Raw genomic sequence first — 16739 nt, 5'->3', positions numbered from 1 at the left:
CCAGAGGCTCAGATTCAGCACAGGGGGGATGAACATCTTTCTGAAACCTCACTGTGTGAGAACACACTCCTGGAACCAGCTCTTTGGGACTGCCCACCTTCAAGGTCTCACCCTCTGCCCTTCCATCCCAGGAAGGGCACCCCAGTGCATGTCATTTAGAGCATCAAACTGCTAAATCAGAGCCATTGTTCTGACTCTCGTTGGAGGGGGTTCTGGGAAACCCACATTTCCACCCACTGCTGATAGGAGTAGAAAATGGTATCATCTTCCTGTTGAGTCATTTGGCAAGTTGTATTTGACCCTGACTTTTACTTCTAAGCATTTATTCAGGAAAATGGCAAGAGAGAATACTCGAAGAATGTTCATCAAACTCTATTGATAATATTAAAAAACTAGAAATAATGTCAATTCCAAAATAAGGATTGATTAAATAAATTATGATAGAATCACTAAATGGGTTACCATGTAACCATTAAAATAACAAGGTGGGAGAATAGCTTATTACATGGGACTGTTTGTGGCATATTTTTAAGTTAAGAAGCAGATTACAAGACAGTCTATACATATGATTCCGTTTTGCAATATGTATAAATGGATCCTAAATGTATCTATAAGCACAGAAAAGAGACTGATAGGATAAACAAAAAACTGTTAGTAGTTATTTCTGAGTAATGGCTTTCCTCTTTTTGGCTCATTTCTATTTTCTACATTTTCTGTAATTAGTTTGGATTGGTTTTGTAACATGAAAAAATATTTTAGAAGAGTTATATTTTTAACAATCTTCCAATTCTCTTGAGCCATCTTACTTTTAAGTCTTGTACTACGGATTGGCCATCTTTCCTTTACTCCACTCAGTTCCACCTTCTTAAGCTTTAGGGCTTGTGCCAGCTGCATCCACTCTGGGACAGCACGGAAGCTTCCCAAAGACTCTAAGGTCTTCTTTATCACCCAATTTCTCCTTACCAGTTCAAGGACTAGAGTCGTAGGACCCCATGTGTTTCTCCCTGTGTGCCAACACACGAATTTAACAGTAAGGCAAGTCTAGAAAGTGTCAGACACCCAGCTTGTAGACGAATGGAATTGCTAGTTGGTTGGACTTCCCCATCCCAGGCTGCCCCATTCTTGGGCACACGGACACCAAAACCCAGTCCTTGTTCTGCTCAGTGGGCCACGTGCCTGGTGCAAAGCTCTATCCTTAAGGCAGAGGGGGTCCTTTTTAAAATTCAAAAGGCAACCATCGTCTTGCCAATCATGGTGCCTGCAGGGCTGAGTCTCCCTACGGGGGCTGTTTTTCTAATTTGCACAAAAACACTGGGGGCTGGCGGTGGCCTTGTCCTCTACACAGTCTGCATCAAGAAGCCAATATCGATTTCCTCCACCAGCTCAGGCAGCTTCCATAGATATTGGATCTCTCCCTTTCTCCTATAAGCTTCTCAAATGCTCTCCAACCTGCTTCTACCCCGAGTTCCTCTACCCTCTTCCAGAGTGAGCAGCAGCCTTGCGTTTCACCCCACAGAGTGGCAGGGGGCGTTGTTCAGGTTCCCAACCCTGGCTACACATTAGAATCCCTCGGGGAGACTTTGAAAGTCCAGATACCTCAGCCACACCTCAGACCAGTTAAATCAGAACCCCCGGGTGGGACCCAGCCAGGCTGAGAAGCACTGCTTATTGGAAACAACCTGAAGTTTAAAAAAAAAGTTGGGTTTAAGGCTCAGTTCCTCCGCTTAGCACCACAATCTTGGACAAATTACTTTTTCTCAGCCCAGTTCTCCAACTGGGAAACCACCAGATCAATGATTTCCAGTCGAAATCATACTGTGAACTGGTAAATCCTATAAATGTTCTACCACTGACCCCAGAAGGAGAGAGCAAAAGAGACACAGCCACTGAGATCAAGAAAGAGTGGGGGGAGTGGGCAGGGGGAGGCACAGGCATGAGGTGCTAAAACTTTGGCTCACCAGGCCGTGAAACAGTGGTTGAGAGTTAGAGGTCCAGATGGTCCCGGAGATTCCTCTCCTCTCGTAAAATTGGTATTCGATACATGTGTGCAAAGCTGGCAGGAAGATAAACCTCTGTGCTTCCACATGGCTCAGAGGGGATTGTGAATTGCCTAAATATGATGCCATTTATTTTTCCAGATTCAGGTCATCAGGCTCAGAGAATTTGCTGTTATTGCTACTCCTTCCCCATACCATCTTGAGTCCTCGCTTTCTGTGTACCAGGCAAAACCTTTGAGCTATTACCAGTCATTTCCAACCACTTGGCTCCCCAGAGAGACCAGCAAGAGAAATAAAGTCACCTGGCCAGAGAAGTAAAAACCTCTTAAGGATTTTATCAAATCTCTTACCTTTTTCCACTTTTACAGTCCCTTCCGCAAAGAGAAGCCATGTGTCATTTTCCTCCACATTGAGAAGCTATCCTGCCAGGTGATCTGATGTAGCAGAAAGAACACTGGGTCAAGCCTAAAAAGACGTGAAGTCAAGACTTGAAGCTCCACCACTTCCTAACTGCTCGAAGAAGTGTACCTCCTCGAGCCTCAATTTCCTCATCTGTGAATTGGGGATGGTAATACTGTTCTACTTTCCTTACGAGGTTTTGTGAGGAGCAGTTGATAAAGTGCAACTGAGAACAATTAATAAACTCTATTATTCTAGCCACGTTCCCTGTCAGATCTGCTCAAGCCTATATCCTCCCACCCTCAGACTCTGTGGTTCGCTGGAGCCAACAGCATCCCCTTGGCCATGCTCATTGGATGAGGGATGGTCATATGACCTAAGCTGGCCAGTGAGCCTTTTGCTGGTTCTATTCAGAAAAAACAAGTTTCTATTTTTGCAGGGAGCTATCTTGTCCCGACAAGGGAAGGGGCATTCCAAAGAATGAAAGCAACAGAGAGAGAAGCAGGACAAAAGACCTTTAAAGACAAATTTCCAGTGATGTCATTTGAGTACCTGTATGAATTCATTCATTTGTTCTTTCATTCAACAACTAGCTATTATGTTCCTCCTATATTCCATGTCCATTTCTGGAAGTTTGGTATTTGGTGATGAAGAAAAGAAAGACCCTACCCTACTGGAGCTTGCAGTCCAGGGGGAACCCCAGGCAATAAGTAAATACCAAGTAGACACATAATATAATGCCAGGTTACGATAAGTGCCATGAAGACTGAAGGGGAGGTGTTATTTAGACTGAGTGACTGAATCCAGCTCTACCTGCGGACTCTCAACCTTTGTGAGCCAATAAAGCCTCATTATGCTATGCCAGCTTGAATTGGGTTGCGATCAGTTGCCACCAAGAGTCCTGATGAATACAGCTTTACAAATGTAAGGATTGGTAATGATGCTGATGCTGATCATTAAAATAGCAGCACAAAAGCCTCTTTGAGTCTGGGAATCCATGTCTGAGATATTTATGCCAATGGACCACCCCAAAAACAGGAAGTTAGCAATAGATTTCCAAAAATATTCCCCATGGAATTAAACAAATACCAGGGTCATTCCTCTAAATTCATCCACTGCATCAGTTTACTTGAAAGTCAGAAATTTAACTTTAGAAAAAATGTGTTTAGAAGGTTGGAGCTGTTGATCATCAAGTCAAACAAATCTTTAGGTTGGTCACCTGTGGCCAGTTGGCCATAGCAATGTTGCCAGAACTAGCACCTAGCACTTATGTGGATTTAAGAGGGGACTCTAAAAGCATTAGGAATAATGCCATTAAACAGCATCCACAGCCAGAACCCACAGTCAGCTGACTTCCTGCAGTTCTTACAGAGTAGTTAGAGGCTGAGAGTTGCAAACTCTGACCTTGCACAACCAGTCATCAACAGGGGAGTGCAAATGCCCAATAATATCATCATTCCCACAGAAGTTGAGTTTCAGTATTTCAGTTTTAAATTCCTGACACCCAGGACATTTTCTAATGTTTTATAACTCACCCCCGCTCCCTCACACACAAACCCAATCTCTAGAATTCTGGTGGGATGACTAGTCTTTAAGGAATGCCCAACCATGGGAGCTTCCCAGCTTGAGCTCTTGGAAGGACCCTGGAACATCCTCTATCATTTTGATGCATTGGATGTACAACCAAATAAAGAACAATGTGAAACTGGGACTTCTGTCATTGTCCTCCTGGGCTGCCACACCCACACGGTGAATAATCCTGGCCTTACTCAGATTAAGACATGTGCAAGCCAAGATGAGCCTACTCAAAATCAAGGCAAGTACTTCAAGCCTTCTGCAGCGTCTGGAATTTTCTCAGGCTTCTCCTCCACAAAATGCAACAATCGCTGAGACTCTGCATTACCTGCTGGGGAAAGATGCTCAGTGTCCCTAACTAGATAGCCATGAGGACCCTTTCCAAAATGTCAAGCAGCTACTGTCTTCCTTAGCTGGGCTGGTTTAAAGCTTTGCACAGCAGGACTGAAATGAGCTTTGCACAGGCAGTATTCTGTCAGGAGTGCTATGATTACAGTTTTGGCCCCTTTTGCACCAAAATCTTGACTCCAAGAAACATATGATCTACCAGAAAATATATCTCTCAACATGTCCCTAAAAATGTTGGAATACAAGATGTTACATCAGGGAAAAGTTCTATGGTCACCAAGTTTGAGAAACACTAGGTTTAAAAAAAAAAGACTTTTAAATGATAATACACATTGTGAATATCCCAGAGTGAGGTATGCCAGGGCTCCCGAATTTATTTTGTCAAAAACATTTTTTAGGTGGGAACACCTATTAATGTCCCACAAAACACAGTTTGGGACAAACTGAACTATAGCAATATTCAGTAGAATCCTTTATTTCCCAGACACTGTGGATTCAACACAAAGGAATAAATAAGAATGTTGGAACTCACACACTATGGAAAGACATTAAAAGAGATTATGCTCTGGATTTAACTTAAGTATAATGGAATCCAATAAACTACAGGTTAAGAAAAAAATTCTCTGCCTATGAATTTCCAAGTGACAAACTTACCTAGATACAAACAACACTCTATCACGTCGCTCAGATCACATCAGCTCAGCCTCCCACCAGCAGATGGCGATAGTTACAGCACAAGCTCCCTCCAGACTGGACCACAGAGTCCTCCATTTAAGAGTAGCAATCTTGCTGGGTTTCTACTCCGTTTTGAGGTATTTTGCAAACATGATTAATCCAATGGTGTCCCGAAAGTCCAAAAGCAGCAGATGTTTTCATGTGCCTGAAATAAAAGGGGCGCAACTGTGATGGAATTGAAAGGAGAGAGAATAAAAGATTGAAAGTGCTGAGAGAAAATAATGACTGCGCTCGTGCATTGTGATTCATTCCAAAGGAGGCACGGGTCAGAGGGACGGAGTGCTTAGCGTGCAACCCGGTACGCATAAGGCGTCCATGATGATCAGCAAGGGAGTAGGGAGAGGACGAACGCGAGAACTTGAGCACAGGGCGCTATAGGACAAGCACCCATGTGGGCTGCCTGTGAGCCGGATGCTAATTCAGGAGAGAGCTGGGACTTTGTTCAAGGATCTGGTGGCAGAGTGTGATCAAAGTGCTGTAATTGAAGTGTGTATTTGCTCATTCAGCACCTCTTTTATTGAGTGTCTAATATATGCCAAACATACTTGCTGCCACTGGGAACACATTAATGACTGGAACAGATGTAGTCCCTACACTTGAGATACTTACAGTCTATGGGGAGATGGGGGGAGAATGGGGAATAAATAAACAAAAACAAGGGAAGTGAAGACGGGGTGGGTGTTGGTGCACACATGGTCCTTTGTGGATAACTAGGTGCGGATCATACGTTCCAGGCCCTTCAAATTGGCACAACATCAGAGTGAGTGGGGAGGTGAGATGTGTGCCTCTCTTGGTATTGGAGGTGCTCCATGAGCCGCAGGTGGAGGCAGGAGAGAGCCACCCAGCTCCGCAGACCACCCTAGCACATGGAACTGATCTGCTTTGGAGAAAGGATGGCACATGAAATACTTATCTCTCTGAAGATGAAGCATCTGCTGGTTTTAAAGTTTCAGAGGACTCACATTCTGATTAAGTGAAATGCTCCCAGGGCCTTGGTCCCTCTGGACTCAAATAGCCTTACAAAGAATATGACCTGTTCTTAAGTAAAGGAACTTCCATGCTACCTGGCAAGGCAGTGGTGTTAGTTTTTAATTTTTTATCACTAAAGAACTGAGGAAATGTTCCAGTGGGTTTAGCTAAGAGACCTGTCTGTTAACCTCATCTGAGTTTTTTCTTATCTTGTGACCTTTACCCATACTGGTCTGCACTCCCTGTGTCATGGCTTTCTCTTTGCAGACAACCCCTAGGTTTTATTTAATAGGTCAAAATTTAGTTCAGTATTTATCCTTTATGATGCTGTGTTTGCTAAGATTAGGTTTGGCTATGAGTAGTAGAAAATTCAAAACAACAATGGCTTAAAAAGATAGAAGTTTATTTCTCTCTCAAATAAAAACTGAGAGATGAATAGCCCAGGGATAGTGGCAGCTCTGTTCCACAAAAGCCTCCTGAAGCCAGGCTCCTTCTCTCTTGTAGCTCCAACCATGGCCTCTGTTTACTCACGAGCCAAGATGGTTGCTCCAGTTCCAGCCATCATATCTTCATTCTCAGACAGTAGGTCAAAGAAAAGGAAGAAAAGTCCCTTCAAGGAACCTTCCTGGTAGCTCCACTTACCTCCTCCACTTATATCCCATTGGCTAAGACCAGTCATAAGCCCATACCTAGCTGCAAGGGAATCTTGGGATTTATTCTCTTTTGAAAAGAGAAGAAGGCCTGCCTTGGCCAACAAGCTCTGCAAGTTATGTATTACGAGTTTTGTCCCCCAGCTTTCATGGCTCTGCTGTGCTGTCCTTCATATATATCCCCACCTCAGCTCCTTTTGGGTTCTATTGTCTATGAGAAGTCATCTCTCTCTCTTCTTTCAGAAGAAAAGTCACATTGTGATTTTGTCAGAGCTGAAAATAGCCCATTGGGCAAAAATCCAGACCCTGGGCTATATCCTATGTATTATTAGAAAACAATTTGCATAGATCACAGCAGCTTATAAATTTACCTTTTAAGATCATCCTGTTCACTACTCTACGGATTGAAGTGGTACCATTATAAGAGAGTCTGAGCAAAGAAGGAAACTAATTTTTGTGGAAAAGCTGTGTTATGCCACACAGGAGCTCGGAAGCACTTTACCCACTTACAACCGGAAGTTCCTTAGCAGTATTACCCATTTCTTGAGCAGCTACTGCGTGCCTGATGCTACTTTAGGCACTGAACGTATAGCAGTGAACAGGACAGACGGGGTCCCTGTCCTCGTGGTTCCTGTGTTCTATGGTGGAGAGGGAAGCAAGAAACAAACAGATTGATAATATATTCTCAGATAGTGGGTAAGAGGAGAGAATGACTGGGATGCACGGAGGACTACTGTGACACAAGGTGACATATGTAATTGACTAATACTAGGAGCTAACTCGTACACAGGCTTCCCATGGAATAGGCACTATCCAAAGGCTTACATACACCGACTCATTTAATCCCCACAACAACCCATCCACTCAGGCCACAGAGCCAGTACCTTGCTCACAGTGGCAGAGCTGGGGTTCCCACCAGGCAGGCTGGCTCCGGAGTTCTTGCTGTTAACACTGCAGATAAGATCCTCCTGAGAGAATGAGTAGAAGCCACGGGAGGAACTGGGGAGAGAACATTCCAGGAAACAGATAAGCAAGTTTAAAGGCCCTGAAGCTGGACTTGGCCAGGATGTTTGGAGAACCCCGGGAAGGCCAGCACACTGGAGCCTGGAGGTGGCCCGTGAGGTGGACAGTGTGAGAGGAACAGGCTGACATCTACTGACCCCCGGCCAGAGAGTCTCAGAAGCAGGTCTCCACGCCACTCCTCCTCTCTCAGTGTGCCCCTGCCCCAGGGACGCTGAGCCCCGCTCAGCCACACAGCACCTGGGACCATTGGCTTCCCACCCATGAGCGAGGTTGTCTACAGAGGGACATAGGCAACATGGCTACAAAAGCCCTTGTTGTTCCTGGAGTTAAGAAGAGTCACCAACTTTCCTTTTATAATCGCTCACCATTATAATATGGCTGATCACAGGCGCTTTCGGGGCTCCTTGGAGGAGGAGCCCACACTCCCGCCATGCCTGTGCAGGCACTGTGGTGTCTCCGCCTGGCGTTTCAGCCCACTGCCGACAAGCAGGAGGAGCCATGGAAGGCAGGAGCTTCGGATACTCCAGTGCTATGTCCCCACCCACCTGCACCTGGGCCAGCTTCCTCTCTTGGAGGCGGCAGCGATGGATGTAGAGCTCACCTCCTCAGATGGGTTCCTAACACCAGATAATAACGCCCCTGGAGCAATGGCTCACTACGGTCTGGGCAGGCTGTCGGGAGGTGTCCTACAGAGCCTGCCTGAAGAATTCAAGCCAGTGACACAGGCTCTCTGTCCACAACGACCTCTGTATTGAGAAGGCACCCACATGCTTATATGACAAGACAAACATCACCTTCTCTCTCATTCTGCTGCTTGAAAACCTTCAAAGGCTCCCATGCCCAGAAAATAGAGCCAACACTCCGTTGTGTACACGGCTTTTTAATAACCCGATTTCTGCCTCACTGTCCAGCTTCATCTCCTGCCATCCTCCATCATGCCCACTTTTCTCTCTCGTGTCAAACACCTTACTATTCCCCAAACACACGTCCGCTGGTTCAGGCTGGAATATCTCCTCCCTCCCCAAGAACTCTCTGCCTTTCAAGTTTTCACTCCAAGGCCACATCATCTGTAGAACCTCCTCTGACTTCCCCAGGCAGAGCTGGACACTCTCTCCCCAGTCAAGTAGCCCCTTGCACGTTGTGCTGTGATGTTCATCCGCTGTTTCCTCCATCACATGCACTGCCTAGGGCAAGGTCAGTCCAGTTTTTATTTACTTTTGTCCTTTGGTAAACTTTTAGAGTCTTCTCCAGAAAGATCTGGCACGTGTCCTGTTCAGGATAATTCTTGGGTACCGTTCTATGGATTTCATTGCCCTTGTGAATGGCATTCTTGTCTCTTTTATATTTTCTAGTTAATAATTGCTGATATATTGGACATTTTTTAAGTTTTTATTTTTATCAGTCTATGCATTTAAGGTGAAAAGTCATCTGGTTCAAAGACTTTTCCTATGATAAACAGCAGCTCCAGCCTTCCTTTTCCCTACATCCTTATCTCATCCCCATACGCAACAACTTTTAATTCTTTTTTTAGCACTGATATAACTAATTTTTAAAAATTTTATTTTTCCTTTTTCTCCCCAAAGCCCCCCAGTACATAGTTGTATATTTTAGTTGTGGGTCCTTCTAGTTGTGGCATGTGGGATGCCGCCTCAGCATGGCTTGATGGGCAGTGCCATGTCCGTACCCAGGATCTGAACCGGTAAAACCCTGGGCCACCAAAGCGGAGTGTGCGAACTTAACCACTTAGCCACGGGGCCGGCCCCAACAACTTTTAATTCTTTCAGATGATTCTTTTGGTATTTACGTTGCTATCTCTAAGTACCATGCTTATTACTGCTGATACTGTGATTTCTTGATTCTTTATTTGTGGGAATGATCTGTGAACTTCCCACTAAAGAAGATGGAGCGCTAGCCCCCTCCTCTCCCTTTCCTGCCCGCCACCAATACACACATCCTTCCCATCTGTGTTAGCTTCCTAGGGCTGCTGCAACAAAGGACCACACATTGGGGGCTTCAACAACAGAAATGTCTCACAGGTCTGGAGGCCAGAAGTCCAAGACCACAGTGTTGGCACGATTGGTTCCTCTTGAGGGTTATGGGGAAGAATCTGTTCCATGCCTTGCTCCTAGTTTCTGGTGCTTTTGCCAGCTATTTTTGTCATTCCTTGGCTGGTGGCAGCTAACTCCAATATTCAGGTGGTGTCCCACTGCATCTCTGCCTCCATGTCCAGGTTTCCCCTGTTTATAAAGACCCCACTCATATTGGAATAGAGCCCACCCTAATGACCTCACCTTAACCTGATCCCTGCAAAGACTCTATTTCCAACTAAGGTCACATTCACAAGTACTGGGGGTTAGGACTTCAACATCTCTGGGGGGGACACAATTCAACCCATCACACCCTCCTTTCAGAACTATATATCATTACTCTGGTTAGATTACTGGTCAGTATTTACATCATAATGAACCTATACTTATTCAGAGCTGAGCCACATAGTTCCATTTCCTTTCCTGAATAATTTTTTATATCCCTGGAGTTAATAAATATCTTTTATTCTGTTTGATTAATTTTTTATGTTCTTATCACAAATTCAGCTAAAAATCTCCCTGCCAGTTGTCTAAATCTTTTTTCATCGCATTCACTCACCTCAGCTGTTCTACCAATTTCATCTTAAATTTCCCCTTGCCACGCCTTCTGACCTGCTCTGATCTGGTCAGACTTCTCTTTGGAGAATGTGCCTTCACCACTGTGCTGGAGATTCTCCTTATTTCCTGTCTTCAGGATCAGAGGTCTTCCTTTTGTTAGTTACTCCTTTGAATTATAGAGCATAGTCTTCAGCAGCTTCCTAAGAAAGAGTGTGTGGGAGGTAAACATTTGAGACTTTTTTTCCCCAAAGATGTCTATACTCTACTTTCACACTCAATGGACAGGTTGGCTGGGTATAAAATTGTAGGATGGAAATCCTTTCATTTCAGAATTTTGACAGCATTACTCCATAGCTTCCAACATTGCTGTTGAGAAGGCTGAATCATTCTACTTCCTGATCATTCGAATAAGGCTATTTATTTCTCTCTGAAGGTTTATAAGAGCTTCTTTTGGTCCACAGTTATGGTAGGCAGAATTCTAAGATGACTCCCGTGAGTTACTCCCTTATTTAATCTGAGTGTGAACAGAACCTGTGATTTGCTTCTAGCCAATAGAATATAGCAAAGGTGAAGGAAAAGTCACTCCCTTGATGAGGTTATGCTCTATGACAAAGGTGATGGGGTAGTCACTCATGTGACTGCATTATATAAGACTCTGTCTTAGACTGGAGTGAGGGATATTCCTGTGGGCTATGAAGAAGTAAGTTGCCGTGTTGTGAGAGGGCCTGTGAAAGGGCAACGTTGCAAGGAACCGAGGGATCTCTAGGAGCTGAGAGCAGCCCTAGCTGACAGCCATTAAGGAAGCAAAGATCTCAGTCCTACAACCACAGTGAACTGAATTCTACCAAAACTCACATGAGCTTGGAAGAGAACCCCAAGCTCCAGATGGGAACTCATCCCACTGCTGCCTTGTGAGACTCTGAGAAGAGAAACCAGCTAAACTGTGTCTAGACCCTTGACCCATGGAAACTGTGATATAATAAATGTATGTTGATTTGAGCTACTTATGTTTATGGTAATTTATTACACAGCAATAGAAAACTAATATAACAGTACTGTAAAATTTTGTGATGAAAACCTTTAGTGTTGATTTATTTTCATGTTCTTAAGCAATGGAAATTTTTCTTAAATATTTTATTGATTATTTTCTCCTGTCCATTTTCTTTGTTTTTTCCTTCCAACTCTCATCATTCAGATGTTGAACATCCTAGACTGATAGCTAGATAGATTTATATATTTTTTATCTTCTACTTTGCATTTTTCCATTTTTGTTATACTGTCTAAGAAATTTGGTCAGCTTTATCTTCTGACCCTTCTGTTGAGTTTTTCATTTCTGCTCACATGATTTGCATTTCTAAAAGTATTCTTTTTTTGTTTCATAGATGCAGTGTCATCTCTTATGTCTCTAAAGATATTCATGAGAGCCTTTTTCGTTGACATTTTCTTCTCCCTTCAATCTCTGGTTCCTCCCCATTGCCTTTTTCTGCCTGCCTATGACTTGTTTGGATTTCAGGCTTTCACATCAGAGTCTTTCCTCAGGTTTCTGGTGATCAAACTTAAGAGTAGGGGCCTAAAACACTGACTGGAGGCTCTGAGGCCATTGATGAGACTTGTTTGTTGTGAACGACACTGTCAAATGATATGGCTGGGCCATCTTCCAGGAAATTTCGATGTCAGTCTCTTCAAGTCTTCTTTCTTGAACTACCCAGATTCCACAGAGAGCATTCTTCCAGTCTCCTGCCAGGAAGGTCAAGGCCTGTGATCTGGGATTCAAGTAGGGACAAGAGCAGCGGAGAGGCTGGGAGCCTCAGCGTTTGGTTTGCATTCAGTCATTTGTGTCCTCCTATTTTCAAAATGGTACCCCTGACTTCAGTTGTGCCTGGTGCCCCACTGTCCATGGAACCTCTCTTCTACCTCTCCAGAAAATAAAGCACTCGTATTTTGGCCAGGGTGGGAAGGCATCTTACCCAGCAGCCAGGAATTGGAGTTGGGGGATGCAAGGGGCTGACTGCTTCTTTTTTTATTTTGGTAAAACATATATAAGATAAAACCTGCCCTTTTGACCATTTTTAAGCCTACAGCTGGCATTAAGTACATTCACAATGTTGCGCAACCATCACCACTATCTACCTCCAAAATTTTTCATCACCCCAAACAGAAACTCTGTACCCATCAAGCAATAACTCCCATCCCTAACTGCTTTTTAAACAGCTTTCCACCAATCCTCTTTATTGCCTGCCCTACATCCAATCTCAAAAGTTTCTAGTGCCACCAATCTCTGAGCCTTAGAGGATTCTGTCTGTGTCCATCTGGTTGGTTCTTAGGATTCTTCTGGTTTAAGATTCTTCTTTCTCACGTTAGCTACTTAAGTTACCATTTATCCATTTGCTTTCTAGCTTCCAGAATGATTTTGTCTCCACTCTCATTCTACCCATCTTTGTGGATTTAAGGTAAAAAAAGGAACCCTTTACTGGTAGTTTCAGTGGCATTTCAGGACAGTGTGAATTTAAATGAGTGTACTTAATCCACCATTTTTACCAAAAAGTGATTGAGCATGTAGATCTTCTACCTGGTCACCTTTCCAAATGCTCTAATTTCCAACCACTTTTCAGTTTATTTCTTAAGTGAAATAGCTGATCATCCTGTGTACAAATAAGGAGAGTTTTAAGACTTCTTGCCACATGGTCTGTTGAGTTGATGCAGTTCTCCCCTCTGGCTACAAACACATAGGAACATTTGATATTATTTTCTTATCATAGCTGCACTTGAAAGAAAGAAAGGGAACTGTCATTGTACTAGAAATCAAGAGAGAAGCCAGCACTAAAAAGGTACAGGAAAGGTCATGGCCACTCCCAGAGGGTTTGGGGTCTTGGATTAGGGTTTTAACAGCCATAGAGGTACAGGAGATACTGCCTTGGCTCCTGAACTGGGAAGCTGGAACTGAGCTGTAAGAGGTGATTTTTGTGTCCCACATCATATGCCTTTGGCCAGCCTCTGATTTTCATATAGCAAGATGCTAGTGTCCCACCTCTGGCGTGCATGTAACAGCAGGAGCCAGGTCATGTGGGGCCTAATAAGGTAAGGAGTTTGGAAGGGTTTTATGTGACAGAGTGATATTATCTGATTTATGTTTCCAAAAGATTCCTGTGGCTGCTGTGTAGAGAAATAGATATTAGTGGAAGCAAGGAAAGAAGTTGGGAGGGCATTGCAGTAGTCAAGGGGGGTGTTCTGATTATCTATCGCTGCACAACAAACCAAATTTAGTCACACTGATCGTTTTATTATGCTCATGAATTCCGTGGATCAAGAATTCAGAAAGGGCACAGTGAAGATGGTTTGCCTCTGCTCCATGATGTCTAGATCCTCAGCGGGGAAGTCTCAAATGGCTGGGGACGATTCAGATGGCTGGGCACTGCAAGAGCTGGGCTTAGCTGGAACTGTCAACTGTAACCCCTACATGTGCCTCTCTTGGGCTTCCTCACAGCATGGTAGCTCAGTTACAAGAGGGAGCATCCAAAGAGAGTGATCCAAGAGAACCAAACAGAAATCTTTTGTGACCCATCATAAGAAATCACATAGCATCACTTCCACCATACTCTATTGGTCAAAGTAGTCCCAGGCCCATCCAGGTTCAAGGGGAGAGAACATCAATCCCACCAAAGAATTTGGTCAAAGAATTTGGGGATCATATTTTAAAACTGCTAAGGGAGAGATGATTGTGGCTCTAACTAATATGATAGCCATAGAGACGGTGGGAGAGGACAGATTCAAGATACATTTGGGAGTCAAACTGAGAACCTTGCTACTGACTTGTGTGCTAAAGAATGGGGGATGATATTAAAAAAATGAATCTGAGATAACTCCTAGGTTTTTGGCCTGAGCATCTGGGCAGATAGTAGTGCCATTTATGAGACGGGGAAGGAGTTATCCCAGAAGGTTGTATTTCATTCAAAGGGAAAGGTTAAAAGAAAATTACATTTTTGACCATCTAAGATACACAGACTTTGTGCTTGAAATGTGTTTTTTCATTTAATCTTTAAAACGACTCTGTGAAGTAGGTATTTTTATTTCCAATTTTCAGATGTAGAAACCAAGATCCCAAGAGTGAATTACTTGCATAAGGTCACACAGCAAGTAAGTAGCAGAGCCAGGATTCAAACTTCAAAGACTCTGCTCTTTCTACTAAACCTCTCTCCTTCCCAAGGGGTCACTGAAGCTCAGAAACATTAAGTAACTTACCCAAGATCACACAGCCAGGAAATGACAGAACCACTTTAAAATAAGTTCTGGCCCAAAAGCCCCTGTTCTTAATAGCCCGGGTGGTGATTGGAAGCAAGAGCGCATGCATGTCACCAGGGCCCATTCAATAGGAAGGCTACAAACTCCCTGAGTAAGAGAGCGAAGGCTCCTCATAGACCCCAGTGTCCCTTGTCAGTCCCATGCACATCACAGGGCTCTGTGAATGGTAGATGATTATCAATTTTAAAAAAAGAAAGAAAAAGGAAAAGGAATAAAAGGTCTGCCATTAAATGCCTTGACCTAGAAGTTACTCCCTGAAAATTGTGCACAGCTCGTCCCATCCACCCAGGACATGGTGTTATGGATGCTCCCGGAAGACACAGAGCTGCATGGGTGTTCGTCAAAGGGGAACATTGGTATCATCGACTTTTAAAATGCAAGAGAGAAGCTGTCTGTTTTGCTTAAATCCCAAATCTTTGATCATCCACATCAGGCATCTTTGACGCTGGTGGCAATCTACAATTGGTGGAAATTAACACTCAGGCAGGAAACAGGTTAAAGAGGCAGTGAGAAGTGAAATTAAGGTCTTAGATCTGAGGAGCAGCACCCTTTTTTCCACTTGCTTCCCACTCAGAAGATGAGGTTTGTTTATTGTTTCTCTCTTCCACTGGAAGTGAAGTTTCTTGAGATCTTGGACTCATCTGCCATGTTCATTCAATCTCCAGTACTTAAAAAAGGATCTAAAAGGGAGTAGGTCCTCAACAAGTATTTTCTGGGTAAATGAATCAATAACCTAGTCAATTTTCCTTACTCCTACAATAGAGAGTGGCATCTCTTTTCCATTGGTGAAATCTCAGGATGCAAAATCGGTTGCAGACTTCCCATCCCAACTGCCCACCATCTGGACCAGGGTAACTTCATCCTGAGAACAGCACAGGACTTCCTGATGTCTGGCAGCTGCCTGGTGGGCATCCCTCCATCATTGACCCTGTTGGTGCCTCCATGTGGCTGGTGGTCCCCAGGCTGGGGAGTGCCAGAGGCACCAGGCAACAGGGAGCAGCGTCCACCTGTGTCTCTCCAGGATGCCAGTCCTGCAGCCGGGAGCAACTGGGACACACCTTCTGCTGTGTCCCCAGTCTGTGCCCATCCTGCATGCACCAATCAGCCAGCCTTGGCCCCCTGCTCACAGTCGACACCAGTCTTCCACCTAGAGAACTGCTGTCTGGGGCACTGGATTCAACAGAGGGCTCCACTCAGGATATCTGATGACTTTAGAAGTCATAACAGTGAAAAAGGAAGGCAAAGGGAGAGAGGGAGAGAAGGAGAAGGAGAAAGAGGAAATGAAGAACGGACATTAATTTCAAAGGAATGAGTTTCTGTGGGAGGAGAGAAAAGGACAAAGTGAGAAACTCTCCCTTCTTATAACGGACTTTTCCCAGACGCCTCCTATTCTTCTCCAGAAACTGGAATAAGCTGTAATCAAAACGTCCTCGTGAACTTCGGAGGCAGACAGACCTGGTTTGACTCCCGGTTCTGGCATCGGCTTGCTCTGTGGCTTGCGAGGCCTCTCTGGACCTGTTTTCTCCCAGTAAAGGGGGGAAATGACTTGTATGGCAGCTGTGAAGAGTCAGTGAGAGATCACAGGTGAACCTGCCTTGTGCGCTCATAGCCACTCAAAAACGTAGTGTTCATTCTTTTCCTCCCTTATTCTCTCGCTTTGTTGAGCCCGTCTTTGGTTGGGCTTTATTTTTTGGCAGTGGATTTCTCTACTCCACAGCCTCTCAAAAGCATCTGACCCTGGATTGCAAGCTCAGGAAAGTAATCTATTTATGAAGGAGATCTGTGATAAATAAGTTATTGTGCCCCAAGCTAGCAGTCAGCTGAAGATGTTCCAAGGAACATATCTGCCTTCAATGCTGAAGCTCACCCCAAGGGTCTTGTGGTGAGAAAAGGCAGGGGGCAGCACAGGGAGAGGGAGGTCATGGGGGTAAGGAGGTGGAACAGGGGAGGAGGAGGAACAGACAGGAGGAGGAGGAACAGGGTAAGAGAAGGAGGAGGAACAGGTAGAAGGAGGAGGAACAAGGGAGGAGAAGAAGAAGGAACAGTGGAGGAGAAGGTGGAGGAACATTGGAGGAGAAGGAACAGGCAGAAGGAGGAGG

At 44.4% G+C, this 16739-nt stretch overlaps 1 long non-coding RNA gene across 2 annotated transcripts in view; it reads right to left on the bottom strand.

The window, feature by feature from the left end:
* Positions 1-16739, bottom strand: part of LOC111775264 (uncharacterized) — a 67276-nt gene that overhangs the window by 28890 nt on the left and 21647 nt on the right. The window contains exons 5-7 of one of the 2 annotated variants that reach the window (XR_011438645.1): positions 7558-7672; positions 4974-5199; positions 2348-2462 (exon numbers count right to left, since the gene is read on the bottom strand). This is a non-coding gene — a long non-coding RNA (uncharacterized lncRNA). The remainder of the gene's footprint in view (positions 1-2347; positions 2463-4973; positions 5200-7557; positions 7673-16739) is intronic. The other variant, XR_011438644.1, reaches the window with a different exon arrangement.

Source organism: Equus caballus, chromosome 1 (genome assembly GCF_041296265.1).
Source record: "Equus caballus isolate H_3958 breed thoroughbred chromosome 1, TB-T2T, whole genome shotgun sequence".
Classification (NCBI taxonomy): domain Eukaryota; kingdom Metazoa; phylum Chordata; class Mammalia; order Perissodactyla; family Equidae; genus Equus; species Equus caballus.
Note: the sequence above shows the minus strand (reverse complement) of the source record. Positions and strands in the feature narration are given on the sequence as shown.